Raw genomic sequence first — 21,516 nt, 5'->3', positions numbered from 1 at the left:
TAGTCATGTGATCAACACGGATCTGTCCGATTTCCCATATTCCATCCTCATTGCCTAAGGTTGGCTTCCAAAGTTTGCAGGATTGGTCCGTTTTGAACAAAAAGCCTCAAAGTATACACACAGCTTGGGATTTCCGTGAAATTTCACACGCACATTCCCACTAGGCCGAGGAAGAAATGCCACCCTTCTCACATTGGCCTGTTATAGCGCCACCAGCAGGTCTAATTTAGCAAAACAAATTTTTGGAACAAAATGCCTCAAATCATGAATGCAGTGTCAATGCAAGGATAAATGGCACGGTTGGCACCCTTTTCACATTGGCCTATTATAGCGCCACCAGGAGGCCAGAATAACGTACCTGACCTGGCGGAGACCTGTGCTCCGAGGAGCACTTTTCTAGTTTATTTTCATTTTGTGTGATATTCATTGTGATACTGATGAATAGGAACTTAAAGAGTACTACATTGGTTCCATTGATCCAAGCCGGGACACAATCGATTGATTGATCATTAAAATAAACATGCTCTGAAAAAGGTTGCGGTCCACCCATCGGCTAGACGATTTGACTTCAAATCAATATCACGATTATTTCAAACTTTTCCCTCGATTACGATTAGGGAACAATTATTAAAAAAGAAAACTAAAGTGAATAAGCTCACAACGTGTTGCGATGCGACACGTTGTGAGCTTGTAGATCTGCTATTTTCACAACTCAAGTTTCTTCTTCTTTTTTAATTGATGGAATTCTTTTGAATGTTTGACTTTTTGTTGATCTTTTGAAATAATAAATTGAAGGAAAGAAAAAAAAAGGGATATTTTCTCATCATGACCCATAAAAACACCAAGATATATCCCAACCCATTGTTTGGGGAACACTGATTTAGAGGTTGTAAATGTTTGGATATATTTTTGGTAATTTCCCAGCCCTGCCGAGTGCTGAAAATTAATTACAGCCCGTGCTGATACAGTAGAACAGCATGAAATGGAGTGTGATATTGCTTTTATAATACAGTTTTACAAGCACCATTTATTTGGTTAACAGTAATACGTGAAGACAAATTATGATTAGTTTGTTTATTTAATCATTTTGTTTGGCTTTCGCCAACACAAATAGTTCTGCAACTGGACTGGAGGTGGACTCTTGCCAAGCAACACATGCATGCAAGATTTTCCTGCACACCAGCTTACTATTTTTTGCAGGTCTGCAAAATGTTACCACAGGCCAGCTACTTTATGTCATGTAGAAACATTTATCATTTATTTAAAACAAGAATCTGTGGACGCTTTGGTGGCATGTGTGATTCTAATGAGTTAACTGCTTGATCATGTAGAATGAACAAAATCGCACATCAAATAAATCTCCCGATTGCAGAATGTATTTGACAGTGATGTTTAGAGCCACCAGGCTCTTCCTCAGTCCAAACATCACTTTCAAATAAATTCTGCAAACCTGAGCTTTATTTGGTGTGCAGATTTATTTTGTTTATTCTACATGATTAACTTTAGGGATGTGTGTGTCTTTTGCACCTTTTCTCATCTTAACTGCTTGATCAGACATAGTTTTCTTCTCTCCATTGATCAAGGCTTCTTTCCTTTCCTTCATCCTCTTCTGATGACTATTCATTATTTAATTCAAATGTTATTTGTGAAAAGTTTGTCACTGTGTAGCTAAGATAGATAATGACCCAAAAATATTTAAATAATGGTTATTATGAATACAGTTAATGGACCGCAGTGTTGTTATACTCTATATTGGCACTCATGATCGATAATTGTATGAAATTATAGATTAATAATCAATCCCTATTTTGGGTATTCTTTATAGGTGAACATTTTCAAAACATTGAAAAAAATGTAAAAATAGAATATCTACAAACTCACAACGCGACACATCGTGATGTGTTTTCACTATATTTTCATGACATCATTGTGCAACGGAGTATAAAATAGGGCTTAATTGGTTAATCAATTCATTGATATATATATATATATATAGTATATATGTTACAGGGAAATTGGAAAACCAGTGAAATTGAAAAAGGAGCGCTCGTTTTCATCCCCCCCTCGCTTCCCCCTTTGTTATCGATTCACTTTGATTGCGACTGGTGACGTTAATCTGTCTCTGTAATCAACACACCTGCTACTAGGCAATTCTGTAGAACCAACACTAGAGCCCCCCCCCCACACACACACACACGCACGCACGCACACTAATTAGAGAGTGTCGTGGATAGTAACCCATGAAAAGATCTATTCTCCCCCTATCGGTTTACAACTCGGACGGCGCTGAGTCGACTAGCAGACCATCGGCCGGTCGGGGCGGGCACTCGTGCCTGGAGGCGCACCTCCTCGGCCTCTCGCGAGTTAAAAATACAGCGTTACTCTGCTCAGTTTGGCTAACCGCTTCATTATCCAACCTGTCACAGAATATTTCTCTCATATTATCCATTTTATTTTCAGCGTTCCTCCGCCTCGCATCAAAGCCCCGCCTCGCGCCGAAGCCCCGCGCCTAAAAACGAGCATACCTTTCCAATTTCCCAACGAATGCCAATTTCCCTGTAACATATATACGTATGTATATATATATATATATATATATATATATATATATATATATATATCGTCGCTGTCCGGCGGAACGAGCTAACTCCATTTTCAGCTTTTTCTTTTTTTTTCATAAATCAACGCTATTGAACACCCTTTACGTCTATGTAAAAAAAAAAAGCCAGCACCAAGTTTGGTGCTGATCGGAGCAACGGTGCGCCTCGCAGGTCTGCATGTTACGTTTGTGACGTCTACCCACCGTTGACCCACCGTCGGTTGACCCTCTAGGCAATTTTAATATAGGATATTTTTAGATTATATATATTTTATATATTTATATATTACTGCTTTATTTTCAATAGTGACAGTGGGAGAGAGGGAGGCTGAATGCTGCAACAAGGCTCGACTAGGATTCAAACCCGGTCCAGCTGGAAGGACTATTGTAGACTTATGTATTTATGTAGCATTGCTCTTACTAGCCGAGCCACCCACCATCTGCGACTTTTAATGAATGCATCTTATTGAAGTCCTTTGCATTCATGTATCTATGAGTAACTTGAGTAATTTTTTTGCTGGGCTCGTCCTGGCCCATATGGGTTTGTTAGTAGTGTCCTTAAGGCGGCATTTCATTACCACCTAATGGCCACTGGGGGAATAGATGGCGCTGTTGCGCACATATCTATTTATATTAATCTATATATATATATCTATTAATATATACATAAAAATAGCTTTTCTATTAATAACATCATTATAAATAGATTTAATCCGAATAGGTATATTTAGAATTTAATATTAATAGGTGATGTCACAATAAGACCCATTTATCATTCTATATTCCTATGTATCTCTGTGCCGTGCTGGGATGTGTTGTGCTGTGCGGTGCTGTGTGGGACTCTGTGAATGGTGATCTCGTTCTGGACTTTATTACTTTATGACCTACAGCTGGTGTTTTGTCAATGTATTTTGAGCTCAAGTGGTGTTAGTAAAGACACCTTACTATTTCTCAGCCTTTAGTTTAACCAGGGGTCTGGGGTCCTATGGCCTATGTATTCTCTATGTATGACAAGTTCCCACGCTAGCATATCCTAAACATCTGTCAATTCATTTCACTATCTCTCTCTCTCTCTCTTTCTCTTTCTATCTGTCTATCTATCTATCTAACTGTCTGTCTGTCTGTCTGTCTACCTACCTATCTATCTATCTATCTATCTATCTATCTATCTATCTATCTATCTATCTATCTATCTATCTATCTATCTATCTATCTATCTATCTATCTATCTCTCTCTCTGTCTATCTATCTATCTATCTATCTATCTATCTATCTATCTATCTATCTATCTATCTATCTATCTATCTATCTATCTATCTATCTATCTATCTGTCTGTCTGTCTGTCTGTCTGTCTGTCTGTCTGTCTGTCTGTCTGTCTGTCTGTCTGTCTGTCTGTCTGTCTGTCTGTCTGTCTGTCTGTCTGTCTGTCTGTCTGTCTGTCTGTCTGTCTGTCTGTCTGTCTGTCTGTCTGTCTGTCTGTCTGTCTGTCTGTCTGTCTGTCTGTCTGTCTGTCTGTCTGTCTGTCTGTCTGTCTGTCTGTCTGTCTGTCTGTCTGTCTGTCTGTCTGTCTGTCTGTCTGTCTGTCTGTCTGTCTGTCTGTCTGTCTGTCTGTCTGTCTGTCTGTCTGTCTGTCTGTCTTTCTATCTGTCTATCTGTCTGTCTGTCTGTTTGATCTAGTTATCAGGCTAGCAAGTATATTTACTCAAGTACGGTACTAGTTTTGAGGAAGTGAGAAAAAAACTGAGTTTTCAGTACTTTTACTTCTAATGCAGTAATATATATTGGGATTATTTTGTCCCAAACTCCCCCCCAAATCCCTCAAATCAGTTTTAAAACTTGCACCTACATGCGATCTTCTGCTTCCAGGGTCTCTGCATGGTTCAGCCAACATCAACTCTATGTTCTATACATTTTAGGGTATAGTGACCCACATAGACAGTAGGTTGTCTGTTTTTCAGTACAATAATACATCTAGCAGTTGCCTTCCTCATCTATATGGTATATTCTATTTCTCGAGGGGGGTGTTACACGCGCCTGGTACCCTAAAAATAACTCAGTCTCTTAGTAGTAACCAAATGGACCCGGGGTGGTGTTCTGTAAAATAATTATTTAGAATAATTAAATAATTGTTTAATATCTGACATGACTGATCATGTCTTTTAGATCACAATTTTTAGTTTAAATGGTTTAGTTCAATATATTCTATTATGACTGACATAGAATCTGACAGAAAAATCAACCGATCTGGTTTGAAATATATTCTGTACCACCATCAGAACAGTACAGAAGTTAAAGTTTTTTTTTTTTTTTAAATGGTGCAGTTTTTCATTACAATTGATCAGTAAATAAGTCTATCCATTAACCATTGACACACTTTTAACGTGTTTTAAAGTTACTCTTACTTACTACTCTTAAAATTCCCTAATGTAATATTACTCAGAATCAGTTTCGAAAATGATACGAAAATAGCTGATCTACAATCTCACAATGCATCATGGTTCACAGCCAATGTTTTAACTGTAGCTTCTGGATGTAAATTCGTGCTATTTTATTTATTATCATGCAATGGTTCACCATAAAAATCGTAACACTTAGGACATACACAAGGTTCTACATGATGACCCATAGTAACAGACATCATAAATCTTATACAATAATGCACATGAGCAGATACTCTAGAGGGGTAGGGTACTCTATGGGGTACTAGTCTATATTACTTTTAAGTAATATGAGATTACAAATAAATGTTTCAGGTTATTTTTAAACTGTAGTACAGTTTTATGATGTAAATATGGGTTGTATAGTGCACAAATGTTGTACAATATGTACCCCCCAAATCATCATAACAACTTTAAACTGTTATACCATTATTATAAGCACATAGATACATTAAAATCATTTTTGAACACTAATGCCTGTTTGTAAAAGATATTCTGTTCAGACCCAATTCTCCCCATTATATAGTACGTTTTCTATGTCAATTTGAACATGTCTTTTGTTCATTATGGGGGGACATCTAGCATAACTTTAATTCTGACATTACTTTAACTTTCACATGACTGAACTCTAACAATACCCATGTGATTCCAGGGTGATGAAAAAACAGGGATGCTCTAATGCCTACCATTCTGGGTGTCATACCAGGTGTTAGCTGTACATTTCTATCGTCATGATATAATGTGCAGATAGGGGTGCCAAATAGTATGATATGAAATGCTGGTGATCAAATCCCCCTTCCCTTAATGATTTAGACAAATGTTATAGTGGAGCTGTAGGTATTGTAGAGCTGATCCATCTAGTGATTTATTTTACAAAACTATAATTATTTGAGTTTGAGAGAGTGTAGATAGAGCGTACACCACTATAGCATTATTGAAAACACTTGGTTATTTGAAAAATAACCTTTTAGAAAATAATGTACTTACGACTTCGGGTGACTAGTAGTTTTCGTTCCCTGCCTATGTTGAATGCACTTATTGTAAGGCATTCTAATGTAGTGTCCAAGAATGATTGCACTAGGTATGGCTAACCCCCAGGTTTCACCTTATTTCTGAGGTGTTGGGGGCTTAATAAATTAGATTAGATTAGATTCCTAATTGTATGGCCATGGTAAGCAAAGCAAAGCAAAGCAAAGTTTGTTGTTTACCCAGGGTGTTGGACTAAGTTAACACTTATTTACAGCCAGGCCCTGCATGGAAGCCTTGCTCAAGGGCTATTCAGCGGTGATTCATGATTGATGTGATGAATTGGGGAATCGAACTAGGGACCTTCCGGTATCAAGGCCGCCCCTCTAACCACTAGGCCACCGCTGCCACTTACGGTTTTCCAGTGCACTCTACCCTACCCAAAAACAAAATACACGATGCCATGACTAAACCATAACAAAACAATGTCAATACTACTGTACATTGCCAGACCAGCTACACGTTTTGCAGAACACAGCTTTACATCCCCAGTACACCATCAAAAATAAATCAACCACACAAAATGTCCCAATATCAAATTCAACTATCTGAACATTCTCCACAAAATGTATAACACCATCACCACTGTACAATATCAATACGTCTACACAAAACAAAAATTTTACGTAGGGAAAAAAATACCGCACACAAATACTGCATCGGTGTAAATCTCTGACAAAAAACAAACAAAAAAACTATTGACAACAACAACACAGTATGTTAGTAAAATGACCTTAACCCTCTCGCCTCTCACCCATCCCCCTCAATCTTTCCTCTTTCCTCTCCTCTCTCCAATCCTCTGTCAATCTTTCTCCTCTCTCACCCCTTCACACATAATCTATCTCACCTCTCGCTGACATTATCTTCTCACATAATTTCTCTATTTTCTAAGTCATAACATGTACACTCGTACCTGTCAAAATACTTCAAAAACGTACTGATCATGTCCACACCAGATATGGCACAAACAAAGGGTTTGAACTCGTTCTCATGCTATGCAACAAAAATGTGGAAAACCCTACCAGAAGGAGTAAAGGAGTGTAAAACCCTTCTCTCACACATTCCCCCCGCAATCTTTCCTCTTTTCCTCTCTTCTCTAACACCAGATCATCCCCATGTATACAGTATTATATACCTATGAACCAATATTTAAGATACAAGTAAGATGTTTCTGCTCTAAAAGACTTCTAAGTGTTAGGGCTGTTTTTTAGTTCAATATTGATATTGAACTAAGAAGATGAAAATTGTTAATAAAAGATATACCTTATTCTAAAACAGAAAACTATTTGTCTATAGTGTTTTATATCCGTGTATATATTGTAAGTAGTATCTACTAAGAAGATAATAAGATTATAGAATATATAGAATATATATATACAGAATCTAAAGAGTTTAATTCAGGGGATGTGGGGGTGTCATAGATCTTACTAGGGCACCATTTGGCCATTCAACAAATGGTCTAGGTGTCGTATGTAAAGCATAGCCTATTTAAACCGGTTCTATGGTTAGTTCTATCTATCATCAGAACAACGAAACAGAAACAACTGAAGGTGTACATCCACTCAACTTCAATTTATCATGGATGTTTTGGCTCCAGGACAAACTATGTATCCTACAGATATGAGCGATGACCAGTTATACAGTAATGCCGTGGATTTGTATGACATGGATAAGCTTAACGGTCTAATCCTCACGGACGAAGAGCAGTTGAATTACATAGAGCCTCTATTGATGTGGTCTACTACTGTTTCTGAAGACGAGGAGGACGAAGAAGAGGAGGCGACGGAGAGATTCTTTGATGAACTTTCCAAATATCAAAATTATCTAGAATATTGTGAATCTTGTAAATATGGGGGCGATGATGATTTATATTTCAACACGGACTATGAATATTTCAACACGGACTGGCTGGTGGATCATTGGGACTATATCTGCTTCAATCCCACCGATGTCTCAATAGATGAAGATTGATCTAACTAACTAACTGCACTGTCTCTCACTATGCATATGTGTCGATGACATGAAATTTGTCCCTGAGCAAAAGACTCTTAAGACTCTTAACCCCAATTGCTCACAGGCTCTCATTGGATACAAGATGTTTTATGTGTAACTAATACTAGTGTGTACACTGATGTTTGTATTCTTCTGAACACTTTGTGAAATAAAATGTCCAATAATTGTCAATTCAAAATGATCAATCAATCAAAATCATGATGGATAACATACATGTGACAATAATAATAAATTCACTTTATAATCACTTTCAATTCACTGTATTACTTAAGAATCTAAATCACTTTATAATCCAATATATATCCTAAAAGTTAACTAACAAAACCCTCTAACATGACTATACATTGATAAAAATGACCCCACGTCACAGCGGGGTCTGGGAGGTGGAGCTAGAAGAGTATATAATGTGGTCTTTATAAGAGCAGACTAACCCTTCAGACAAAGAAGCTTACAAGCTTACATGATATAAGAGTCTCAGACAACTTTTACCTTTTCAAATGGATAACATACGAGAACTACCAGAACAGGATTCTGTTAAACAAACAGCCAATCCTTTTGCTATACCTACTCCACCCTTCAAACCCGAGGATGATGGCGAGCCCACAATTTTTGACAGAATAATTTTTAAAAATGGCCGATACGTAGCCACTGGGGGAGATCCCTATTTTGATAGACTTATGGAAGGGCGGGTTAAATGGATGAATGATACACACGGAGGCAAATATATTCCAGCCGATGACCATTCATATTATGCCCGTGAAGCGGCATTGTGCGGGCTACCTTTACAATGCAATGACCCCGGTATCAAATCAAACAATCTGAAATCTGATTCTGGCTTTAAATCGTCACATTTTGCATGGTTAGGTGACCCTTCTAACATGGAACACACCGGGGTTGATGATAATCACAGGTGTGCAACTTGCAAACTTGGCCTTTCAAAGTTTCTGCCTGGTGATACGCTTTTAAATCAACATGCTTACTTCACCAGAGGAGAATGTCCATATCTCAAAGCTAACTATACATCAGATCGGCTTGAAATTGAAATTGGACAGGAAAGGTTTCGTAGAGGGTTTATTGCACATCCAAACGCAATCACTGCCCCGGATGCATGGAAAGTATCTGAAGTTAAATTAACAAACAGGATATATGTTACACTGGCTAACCATGAATGGTGTTACTTATGTGGCCGTTCACCAGGGGGTCATGTACAGGGGTGTTACCAAAAAATGACAGAGCTGATACAAAGACTTAACAATGGTCTTCTTGAATTTAAGTTATAGCCAATTATGGAGTCAACTCCCTCCTACGTCAGTATGGGGTGTGGTCCTACAAATCTTTATAAGAGCTGACTATCCAGCAGACTAAGAAAAAGAAGATGGAGTCTACCCATGTGATTTACCAGGACGAGGATGAAATGATATGGCAACTCTCTAATGATCGAAAATTACGATGCCATTTTTCACCACCCATCCGTTTTCCATTTGTTGACCTGTATATATTGGAAGAAGGTGAAACATTGTTTGAAGATGGATCGCATCATGTGCGTGTTTATGCATCTGAATTTGAAAGATTCAAGACTGTCATTATGGACTTCATCGATTATCTGCTGACTACATCAAACATCAAACCAACAGGCATTGACTTTCTCAATCTTATTGACTGTTCAAGGACATATTCATGGCCGATGATAGTATCAATATCATGTGAAACATCCTTTGAAAATACCCCAATTTGTTTATCCTTTCATGCAGAAGATTTGCTGCTGGTGCAAGATATGATGAATCTAATCAATATTTTTTTCGTCAAAGTAAAAGACAATCGAAAGATGATTCTACTGGAGGATCGTCTTAACGGTGTTAATCGTATAGCGCCATGTGTCTCTACGAAGAAACCAAGACGTATAAATCTGAGTTCTCAATCTGAGTTCTCAAATCTGAGTTCTCAATGGGGGAATCTGGTTGGAGCAACAGATTTCTAAATGCACAATCCGGGGATTGTATAATCTGGAGCAATAAAGTGAATCTATTGATTGTATTCTCGATGGACAATACTGCAAAACCAATCATTAGAGGATTAGTGAATGTATTCTCAATGATCTGAATCTATTGATTGTATTCTCGATGGACAATACTGCTAGTGTACTAGTCATTCAGTATGTATGTAAATATATTCATGGAACATGTGTAACATCTTTTTAAAAGACACAAATAAAAAAATATCAAAACACTTTGAATCTTTGAATCTTGTGTGTTCTATTATCTTGAATCTACTAGGATAGGTGTTTGGGGATGTGTTCTATTATGGGTGGGTAGGGCTTTACTATATGGTACTGTATATATAGGTTTAGGCTTGGGTATGCTCCTAGTATCTGCTCTTACTCTCTCATTTTGTATGACAATATGGCGTCTATGAATGTTGATACCGATCTACATGCTAATTTTAATGTAATGTAATGTAATTAAATCTATTTATAATGATGTTATTAATAGAAAAGCTATTTTTATGTATATATTAATAGATATATATATATAGATTAATATAAATAGATATGTGCGCAACAGCGCCATCTATTCCCCCAGTGGCCATTAGGTGGTAATGAAATGCCGCCTTAAGGACACTACTTTTGTTGGTAGCTGAGTGAGCGGGCAAGGTACAGCATTGGTCAGCTGTGAGAGAGAGAGAGAGAGAGAGAGAGAGAGAGAGAGAGAGAGAGAGAGAGAGAGAGAGAGAGAGAGAGAGAGAGAGAGAGAGAGAGAGAGAGAGAGAGAGAGAGAGAGAGAGACAAAAATAAAAGACAATGCAACTACTACCTCAATACATAATTAGTAGCCTAATATTGGTTATCTAAAAATAATTAGATCATTCACATAGCATACTGTAGCTTAAGGTTAGGCTGAGCTGAACTTCCTATCTCTCCAATATAGACTGACAGCTCCATTGGTTCCATTTGTACACTGAGAGTTAAATTAACATTTATATACTCACTCCCAGGACTCACCTATCCCCAGCTCACTTTACTAGGCTGGGATGGCTCAAGGTAGAGGTAAGGACAGAGTACAGCAACTTGCAATACTCAGGGGATAAGTGCCCATGTAACTGTCAAGAGTGAGAGACACCCCCTGGCACAACACCATGAGGGAGTTCCACTTATCTCGTAGCCCACAAATTCTGCACATGAACACCCTGACATGAATGCGTTCTACTATTCTGCCACCAAAATGTGGAACGCCCTACCACCAGACATCAAACGGTGCGACTCCCTATCCTCCTGATGATATATATGTCTTGTATGTTTCATCATGCATGTCTTGATTATTAATTGAATACAAAAGACCACAATGGAAACAAGTCATCAAGGCTTTTTTGTGTTTTTAGCATTGCTTGCGTAATTGTACTTGCTGTACTATATGCAAACTGTTAATAAAGTAGTCAATCAATCAATATAGCCTACTACACTCATACTTACACGTATAGTATAATTCCCCAGGGAAACCCCGGTTTATAGAGGAGGGTTTAACCACCAGAGAACCAGTAGAGATGGACACAGACTGTCTGCACTTCCATGTGTGAGCTCTCCTGTCGGGCACAGCTGCTGGCATGAGCTGCCAAGAGCTCACACTGAACCACAACTCGGCTATTAATGGCAATATTTTGATAGGCTATGGCAGTTTTTTTTTCGGTCAACGACCCCCAAATTAATATGAATTTGGCCATGGATTCCCATTTGAAAATATTTTGTGCCAGGGACCCCAATACTAGATTGGAAAATAGCTCACAAGTTGTGAGTTTGTGAACTGATTTGTATTCTATTTAAACTAATTTAGCTTGGGACCCCCTGTGTGTGTGATCGTGTGACCTTGTCGCTGCTTTTGGGCTTGTGTTTGTAGACCTGCTTGTTTCTCTCACAAAATCTGGCAACACTGATCTAGTGTCACTGCGCTTGGCCTCCTCATTGGTAAGGATCTGAGGGGAAAATTGTGTATTTTTCAAAGTCGATTCAGTAAGTTTAGCTTGTGCATAGGGGGAGGAGAATGTTGCCACTGAATCCCTGAAGCAGTTGGGTAGTGAAACGTTCCCTCACGCCATCTTTACCACCTATGAGGCTATGGGCAATTACCTGCATACTGTTGTTGTTTGTTCATTTAGAACCCTTAACTGCAGTTGAAAACCAAAGCTGGAGTCTCTGTCTGTTCTCTGAAGAATTTAGCCTCAAGGTCACAGCATGATTGTCTACATTTTCATTGCAAATCTCATTGGGGAAGGCCTGTTTAATTTCAATAGTTATGGTTAGTTAAATAAATTACGTCCCTGAAAAGTGACTTCAAAGTGAAGTTTCAAAGGTTAGAACTTAGAAGTGTTTTTGTCGAGTTCCCAAGACAACGCCATTACGTAAGTCAATGTCTGGGGTCTTTAGGTGTTGGGGTGCTGTCTGCTACCCTTTTTTGACAAGAGCCGGAGGCCTACAAACTTCTGTCAGACTTTGATAATTTTAAGAAGCAAAAGTCTCCATTCCTCTCCTTCCTTCTCTCATACATCCCGTGGGGGTTATGATGTCCCACTTTATAACTTTTCACACCAAGTAATCAAACTTTAGGCTGCTCTTAAAGTCAGTAAAGGAATTTGCTTATAAGTTTGTGAACACATACATTCATGTACTATGCACAGTAGGAGACTCATGAACTCCAAGGACGCTTTGAAACAATCATCGCTTACATATTTTTTTTTACATCAATGTGGGACATTCACTGCTGAGCCAAATGATGCATTGATAACCTTGATGTGCAAAATAATGATCACATTTGGTTCATTAACAGCCTAAAAAAAGCATGATTTGAGATGGGAAACTGTGAGTGAGTGATTAATGTGCAGCATACTATTTTTCTCTGCTTAGCTGTGCCTGTTATTAATCTATCTACTGAATGGCATTTTAAGCCTGCTGTACCAAACTGCGGTTTAACCTGCTCTATAAGTCATATATGGATTAACCTGCTGCTGCTCGCTGTTTCCATAAGGGCTTACATACTTTATAATATCATTTTTTAAAGCGTATCTAGGAGATAGATTATCTCCTCCCTTTGACAACAGCTTGAGGCGCCAACGGTCATCTCCACTCCACTTTTAACTCGGTTTAAACAAACAATAATTAGCATCCCATATTGCCTCTAACCGTTGTCGAACTAGGATGACACACGGCTCTGGGCATGTATACTCGATAGATCGGCTCATTGACAAGCGTAACAAGGAGTTCCGAATGACATCAGAGAGCCAAACAGTCTGGCTCACTGAGGTTGTCTTACGCAGTATAAAATAAGTCCTTGTTGACAAGGTGATTCGGAGTACGACTACTTTCAATGTCGGTTGAGGTTCATATCTGTTGACGCGACTCATCTTTGTACAGAAGCGGGGTCAGTACTACCACCACTACTTTTGATAGCAGTAACAAAATGCATCTCAGGGGCTTGTTTTGTTTCGTTAGAATTACAGGTGTGTTTTTCATTTCAGTCGCTGCTCTGGGCAAAACAATATATACTTTATTGTTTGTCTTTGTGGAAGAGAGCTCTTCTTGCTTCTTGCTTTCCTTGCCTCATGTTCTTAAAATATTCTCCTTGTTTTGTCTTTTATGGTCTTTACTTTCTTTAGTCCAGTAGATGCTTTAACTATTTCAACAATCATGGTTGAAAATAGTGAGAGGGGGGGGGCATTTTCTTAACCAGTTAAGCCCTGTATACAAATATTGAAAATAGCTCGCTTACTATAGATCTGCTATTTTTGTATATAAAAAAGGCAATAGGGTTAGCCTAGTTATCTAAAGCAGAGCCATCGACCCCCCATTCTCTGTTTTTGCTGGTTGGGATGAGGTAAGGTGACTGGTAAGGATATCTACGACTGAAGACATTCTTAGTTCACTAATAGTCATAGGGATTTGTCTCCGAAGGGGGCTTCAGCGTTTTTAGGCCAAGGACCAGATTATTATTGCAGATTAAAGTTTGTCATAGATTTCATAGATTTTTCATAGACTTTTTGACAGCACTATTATCACAGTGTTGTAAATTGTGTTTAAATTAATATTTTTGTTTCTATTATTATGTTGGATTCATGTTCCAATTCAATCCATGTATTTTCAGACATTTGGCTGTTTTGGGCTAATGGGATGCTAGGGTTCAAGTGGTTAATGTAAAAAATAAATACAAAAATAAATAAACACATCTGTTTGCTGCATACAATCATGCTATCAATCATTTCAGGTTGGTTAGGTTGACAACTGAACATGCGTCTTGAAGGCAAATGTTGTGTAAATAATTTTACAAATTATTTAACTAGTATGTCCCTGTGTGTCACTTAACCATGTGTCACAATTTAAAGATGTGTCACTGCAACATTCTAATGTTAATTCACAAAGGCTACTGGCTATTGAAAGTTATACACAGGTAGAATTAAAAAGGATATTATTTCTTAAATCAAAGACATTTTCTTATTTCTTATTTTCAAAGTGGGGTCTGGGTACCCCCAGGGGTCCATGAGGGGGTTCCAGATGGTTCCCAGCTAAGTGAGTGCTACTTACAAACCACAAGCATCCTTACCGGTCATTACTGTAACTCTGAGAGTGTTGCAAATGGAACCAAATCAGAGTTATGTGGGTCTATGTGGCCTAATGCATACCAAGCTGGGGTCTTTGAAATGAAAAGGTTTGAAAACCCCTGTCTTAAATTGTGATGAGAACATCTTTTGTAAACTTCTCATTCAGCATGGGATAAAAAAACAAAACACAAAAATCAACTAACAAGGTCTTGGTTGACTTAAGAACAAACTGAGTTTAACCACTTACAGTAACCCTATATACTGTACATTGGCTATTTGAAAATAGTCAATCTACAAGCTCACAACACGTGGCAATGCCACACGTTGTGATCTGCTTTAAAAAAAAAAGATCTATTTTTTACCATTGAGGGTCGCACTCAGAAATGAAAGTCCATATTCTTCACTGTTCCATATTCCATAATGCCTCAAATTGACAAGATTACAAAAGTTTTGGCTTATCCAGCCTTCATCAGCGTGAGTTATAAGTTTGAAACCCTGGCACAAAATGTTTTCCGCAGCCAAATACCATTAATTTGGGGGTCCTTGACATGAAAAAGCTTTAGAACCACCTAAGCCTACAGTATATATTATGAATGTATTATTGCAGTGGTTCTCAACCAGTGGTCCGCGGGACCACCAGTGGTCCTTGAGGGGGTTCCAGGTGGTCCCCAGCTAAATGATGGAGAGTTGGTGACCAAATAGACCCTTATATATTTTTAACTCTCAATAGTTAAATTATTGTTAAACATATGCAGAACCTAATTAAATAATTGTTATTTTGATCTCTCCTATGGTACCAACATCAATACAGCATGGAATTGTGGACAAAATCTTATCCAACAATAACAAAATATTCTAAGTCTTAGGTCTGAGAGTCTAAATATCATCAAATCTGTGGCTCAAATGCCGAATAAATAATAGACCTTGATAGGGTTGAAAATCACTGTATTATTGGACTGTGATGGGACAGCCCAGGCCCACTGTTCCTCTGTTTGTCTCTCTCTCCTCAGGGACTTTGGACTATGAGTTAAAGGCTCTCCTCCAACCTCACCTTTAATCACTGTGACCACACAACTGAAAGGTAAGATTTACCTGCAATAGTTTTTTAATTTTTTACAACAATGCCTATGGAAGATGAGAATGAGGTGTGTGGGCTTGCGTGCGTGTGGGTGCATGGGCATGTGGTAGGTAGGAGTGTGTGTGTGTGTGTGTGTGTGTGTGTGTGTGTGTGTGTGTGTGTGTGTGTGTGAGAGAGTGTGTGAGTGTGAGTGTGAGTGTGAGTGTGAGAGAGTGTGTGAGTGTGTGAGCGATATGTGTGCGTGTGTGTGAGTGAGGGTGCTGATGTATCACCATATTCAGCTGCAGAGGTGGCACTGGATGTCTGCCCAGTTTCTTTATGCACTGTTTGTTCAGACCGGTGGTGGAGCTATAAGTTAAGAACGCACGCGCACACACACACACACACACACACACACACGCACACGCACACGCACACATGCACACGGGCACGCAGACACACATGTTTGTATTACTATACTTATGAGGACATCAACATTTTAGGAAGCCGATTTTATGAATGGCATTTTTTACATGTTTTTCCTTTCATTTTTAACCCTAACCCTAAAGCCGATAGCTGATCAACACAAGCTCACAACGTGTCGCACTGTGGTGCGTTGTGAGCTTGTAGATCTGCTATTTTTGCCGCACAACACTGGCATGTAACTAAGTAAAAATCAGGCTAAACTCCAACCCTAAACCCTAAACCTTGCCTCTAAATGCCTTATCCTAACCATAACCCCAACCTGAATCCTTTCATAATTTTAATTGTAAAACTCCCCAAATCTTTTTTTAACAAAATAAACAACCATTTCTTCTGTGTGGTCCAGGAAAATTGTCCTCACAATGTCTATTTCTCAAGGTCTCATTTGACCCTCACAAGTATAGTAAGTACACGCACGCACGCACACACTCACGCACACGCACACGCACACACACGCACACACACACGCACGCGCACACACACTGCTGCTGCTGTTGCTACCAGATAAGAGTACAGTTTCTCATCTTGGCGTTCAGTGTTGTTTGTTTTAAGAACTAAGCGGTATGATAGGAGTCTCTTGGGGGAGCAGCGCATCACACGCTGCACTGTGAGTTAATTTGTTTAGAAGAGGCTGTTTGACATTGACACATTGCCTCAATGCTTCTGGAGTCTAGTCTGCGTATTTATCACAACCTCCAAACATCTCAACAGGGTGGCAAAGTAGAATGGGACAACGCTAGAGTAGATATGCAGTACGCTGGAATATTACACTACTGTACGTAATTGGGATTCCACTGGTTATTGCAACATCTCAAGAGCAAATGAGATTGTGCCACAACATTCATACAATGAATAAGGTCACTTAACCCATTAAGGCCTGAGGTTCCGATTCTACAAATGTCTTCTAAATCCTATAACTGTTTTCTGAGAAACATATGTTGTTATATCAGTGCTTCTCAATTTTTTTCATGTCAAGGACCTCCAAAATGTATTTGGGCCGCGGACCCCCATCTCAAGAAGCAAAGATTTGAGTTGAAAATGAACTTTAAAAATATACATTATTATATACATTTGCACAAATCTTCACGATAAAAAAAATAGTATAAAGTATAAAATAATGGTTCAAGTGGTTACACAGATGCGCTCCCGGTTTTAATGGGTTAATGTAATCATTTACAGTATAGACGTTACTGCACACACATTTAATCTTAAAGGGCTTCAAATCAACATGCCTTTCCTTTTATAAGGGCAAATAACCCAAAACATACACTTATGGGGCTGCAGTACGTTTTTTTACCACTAAAACCCTATACAAGAATACTTGGTTGACAGAGGTCGCCTCAGGGGTCTATACTTGATCCCCCATCCTTTTTTACTTCTACACCAAATCGCTCTGCTGACAATAGCCGATCTACAGACAGATATGTAGCTCTGCTATTTTCGTTGAATGTTCGCCTTTTTTTGCCAAGTGTTATGTACTTATTATGTAATGCCCAGAATAGGGACGCAAGTTTTATTATACAGTAGGGAAGAATGCCTAGACGGAGGCCCCGTGACATCACAAGGGTCATTGATGTAGAAAGGTGGAGAATGAGATATTCACATTCAATTTCTCCATCTCTCTTTTCCCTCCCTCTCTCCATCTTTCTCACATTTATCCCTCCTCCGTTTGCTGTCTCTCCTCCCATGCCACGTCAGTCCTCTTGTCCAGTAGTTGCCAAACTATAATGGCACAGGAACCAATTTTGGGTCACGCAATCTATATGTTTTTTTAATAATTATTATTTCAACAGATTTTGAAAGTATTTTTTTTCCTTTTTCTTTTGTTTTACTTTTTAATATATATTTTTAATTAGAACAAAAATCCAAAGAATTCCATAAATTTAAAAAAGCGTTTAAGAAATAATGAAAATAGCTGTTTCTGCTAAGAGATCTAGGCATAAAACTAGGGTCTCTGGAATACCCTACCGTTCCATTTTAGATCGGCCCAGTCCATAGACGTTTTTTAAATCTTCACTTAAAGGAGAATTTTGGACTAAGGTTTTTCTTACCTTTTCTATGATGTTATGATATCTTAGGATGAATGGTACAGTAGAAAAATGTCATAACTCCACCCCAGGTCCGCCACAGCTTAAAACGTGCGCGGATAGACCCGGGATGGAGTTATGACATTTGTCTTCTGTACCATTCATCCTAAGATATCATAACATCATAGAAAAGGTAAGAAAACCTTAGTCCAAAATTCTCCTTTAAGACTCACCTTTTCTCGTTGGCATTTACTCCCATGGCCTATTGATGTGTACTGATGCTGTAATCAGGTTTGTCTTTTATCTGTGTAATGTTTTCTGTTTTGTAGCTTGCATCTTTTTTGCTGTTTAACATTTTTATTTGAACTTGTACTGCACTTTGGTCAACCATGGTTGTTTTAAAATGTGCTTCATATAGTTTGATTTGATTTGATGCATGCTTATGGCACTGAGTTTGAAAACGGTGAAGTGCTCCGTTAAGTCAAAGTCCTGAAAACTTCTTCCATCACTGAAATTAAGCTTATCTCTTGCCCCCCCACTGTTCTATGAAAGTGGACGCTAGGCCTATACTGCCACCTTCCTCTTTGTTTTCAGCATGGCTGTCATGGCAATAGGAACCGTGGCGTATTAAAAGCCTGGCTTGCGTTGACCTACCAGCGTTTTCAGGCTGAGACATAGGCTACTTAAGCACTTTCTAGCAGATCTACAAGCTCTACAACGTGAGACGTGTTGTGAGCTTGTAGATAAGCTATTTTCATTACTTTTGCATGGCACTCTTGTACGATGAAGGCGGGCATTCATTTACGATGATATGCTGCATCCCTAGCTCAGTGGTACTGCTGCATGTGCATATGGTACTGCAGGTTATATATAGCCCTCACCATGCATTCATGTTGCATGTGTGTTAAATATAGGCGTTTATGTGGGGAGCTGTGCCGCTGCTGCTGTTGCTCGTTGAGGTATGAAAAGATGTTCTGCTTTTATCAGGTCATGAAAGATGTGTCACGCAATGGGACACACGCAGCACTTCAATATTTCATATTTCCGATTGGTCTCCTCAGCAGAAAAAGCATAGTGTTCGTCTTGGTCGCTGAAAATGCCGCTGGGCTTTGAAGGCCGTGCTCCTTTAAATGTAAACAGGCCGAAACAAAAACACTGAATGGATCCGTTTAATGTTGAATTAACATATTAAATTATGTATTAACCACTTGACCCTATTCTGGGCATAGGTGAACCTTTTAGCATAAATAGCCAAAGTGATTTATTGTTGAGAGAGAAGAGGAGGAGACGGGGGACCCCAGTCAATGAAGTATATGGTTTGAGTGGTTAAACTATTCATCAAATGATTACATTCAAATTAAAGGTTTTTAATAATGTTGGCATTAAGAGTCTAGCATCCGATTTTAACTTATATGCTTCAGAAGTACATTAATTTCCCCAATTGACCATTATTCACTATTTAGCAATTTTGCTGGAATAAGTATCCTATACCCCCCCTGCTTGTGAATATAGTCAATATTGAGAAACCTGGATATAAATGTGTTATTTTATTGTTCACCAGTGTGTGGCTTGCCTATGTTTGGCTTTCGGTGGAGTTGTAGGTGTTTAATCTAGGTCATAGACTGCTGGTTGGTTGGTTCTCTGATCCTCCGTTTTCCTATTTATAGGAAAAGAGAGTCAGCTGGCAGTGAAATGACTGTATATAACATGAAAGATACAAAACTGCTCATTGCATGGGGGAAGAGTTGAGATATTATTTATAGCTTGAAGAGGCTATGGTTCATTATGTGAGCACACAGCAGATCAATTTAGCTTTGTTCTTAGTCCAGCAGAGGGGTTCCCAAACCTTTCCATGCCAAGGACTCCCAAATAGCCATAGTCTCCGGCTTTAAAAAAAACTGCGAAACAAATAGCAAAAGTTACCGATATAGAAATTGTATAGTAAAATGATGGAAATTGTTGGAAATGCTTTGGAAGAAACATTCGCCCAAAATAGGGTCGCCAGGTTGAAAGTGATTAAGAGGCGGCTGTGCATCATCAGCGTTCAAATTCCTTCACATGCATCAGTGTTCAAATGCAGTCCATGTCCATCAAATCTCACATGGCTCTGCATCCATCACCTACACCTGCCTCTCACACCCCCCCCTGCCTCTCTCTCTCTCTCTCTCTCGTACTATTACTTACCATCTTCTCATCTGCCCACTCCCACTTTTTCACCTCCTGGTCCACCTCCTCCCTCCCTCCCTCCCTCCCTCCGTTTGCTGCAGTGCATCACTAGCAGACACATTAACATCTCATCTCCATTACCCTCCCTCTGCCCTCACTCTCTTCCCCCATCCCACTCCCTTCACCTCCTAGTCTACCCTCCATCCCCCCCACACACACCCGCTCCTCATCTGTTTTCCTCCCTCCTGCCTCATACTCTTTTCATAGTTTCATCCTCCTTTTTCCCCCTTCTGCTTCCAGGCTGTACAGTAAATGATCCGTTCTTCATCTGTGTTCTCTTCAGTATTGCCAGATTGTGCGAGAGGAACAAGTGGTCGGGTCTTCAAAAATAAGCCCAAAAGAAGCGAGCAGTTTTACCACTCGAACCCTAAATACATAGACTATTTGAAAATAGCCGATCTACAAGTTCACAATGCGTTGCATGAGCTTGTAGATCTGCTATTTTCAAAATATTTTTATTTTGAGAACCACTAAATAGCATTTCGGAAGCAAGCCCAGATAAGCAACTACACACTTTAGAAACAAGCCCCCAAAACCACAATCAATATTTACAAGCGACTTTACAGAAAAACAAGCCCAAAGTCGCTTATAATAAGCAAACTTGGCAACGCTGGTTCTCCTTCCTTCCCTGTTTGGGCTCAGTTCCTTCTCTGTGGCCCTGTCAGCTCCTCTTATAAATAACTCTGTCTGATCCATCCTAGCACACTGGCAGCATAGGATTACCTCCAAAACAGTTAATGGAAGTAATCAATTTAATCAACCTTATATTTAAATTGGCTTGTTGGGGGGGGGGGTCAGTGGGCGTCACAAATGTAACATCCGGATTATTATTGTAGTTGTTGTTATTATTATTAATGTTATTATGAAATTACTTCACAATGTTTATTTTATGTAAGCCTCAACCACTGTATGTAAAATGCTGAATATGATGAAAAAACACACAAAATAATAATAATTAATTATCACCATTTTCACAATTGTTGCGGTATGATAAAGTATAAAAGTAATCAATAGAGTAATCGCTAAGAAGATAATCAATAGTTGCAGCCCTAGACTGCTCCTCTCCT

At 38.9% G+C, this 21,516-nt stretch overlaps 1 protein-coding gene across 4 annotated transcripts in view; it reads left to right on the top strand.

Annotated features, from left to right (window-relative positions):
- The window catches only part of atp2b2 (ATPase plasma membrane Ca2+ transporting 2), a 232,678-nt gene that overhangs the window by 5,982 nt on the left and 205,180 nt on the right, over positions 1 to 21,516 (top strand). For all 4 annotated transcript variants that reach the window (XM_080422712.1, XM_080422711.1, XM_080422715.1 and 1 more), the window contains exon 2: positions 15,667 to 15,737. The gene's annotated coding sequence lies outside the window, so the exon portion shown is untranslated. The remainder of the gene's footprint in view (positions 1 to 15,666; positions 15,738 to 21,516) is intronic.

The sequence above is a fragment of the Gymnoscopelus braueri genome (assembly GCF_963280865.1).
Source record: "Gymnoscopelus braueri genome assembly, chromosome: 3".
NCBI classification, from domain to species: domain Eukaryota; kingdom Metazoa; phylum Chordata; class Actinopteri; order Myctophiformes; family Myctophidae; genus Gymnoscopelus; species Gymnoscopelus braueri.
This window is presented reverse-complemented; position numbering and strand designations above follow the sequence as displayed.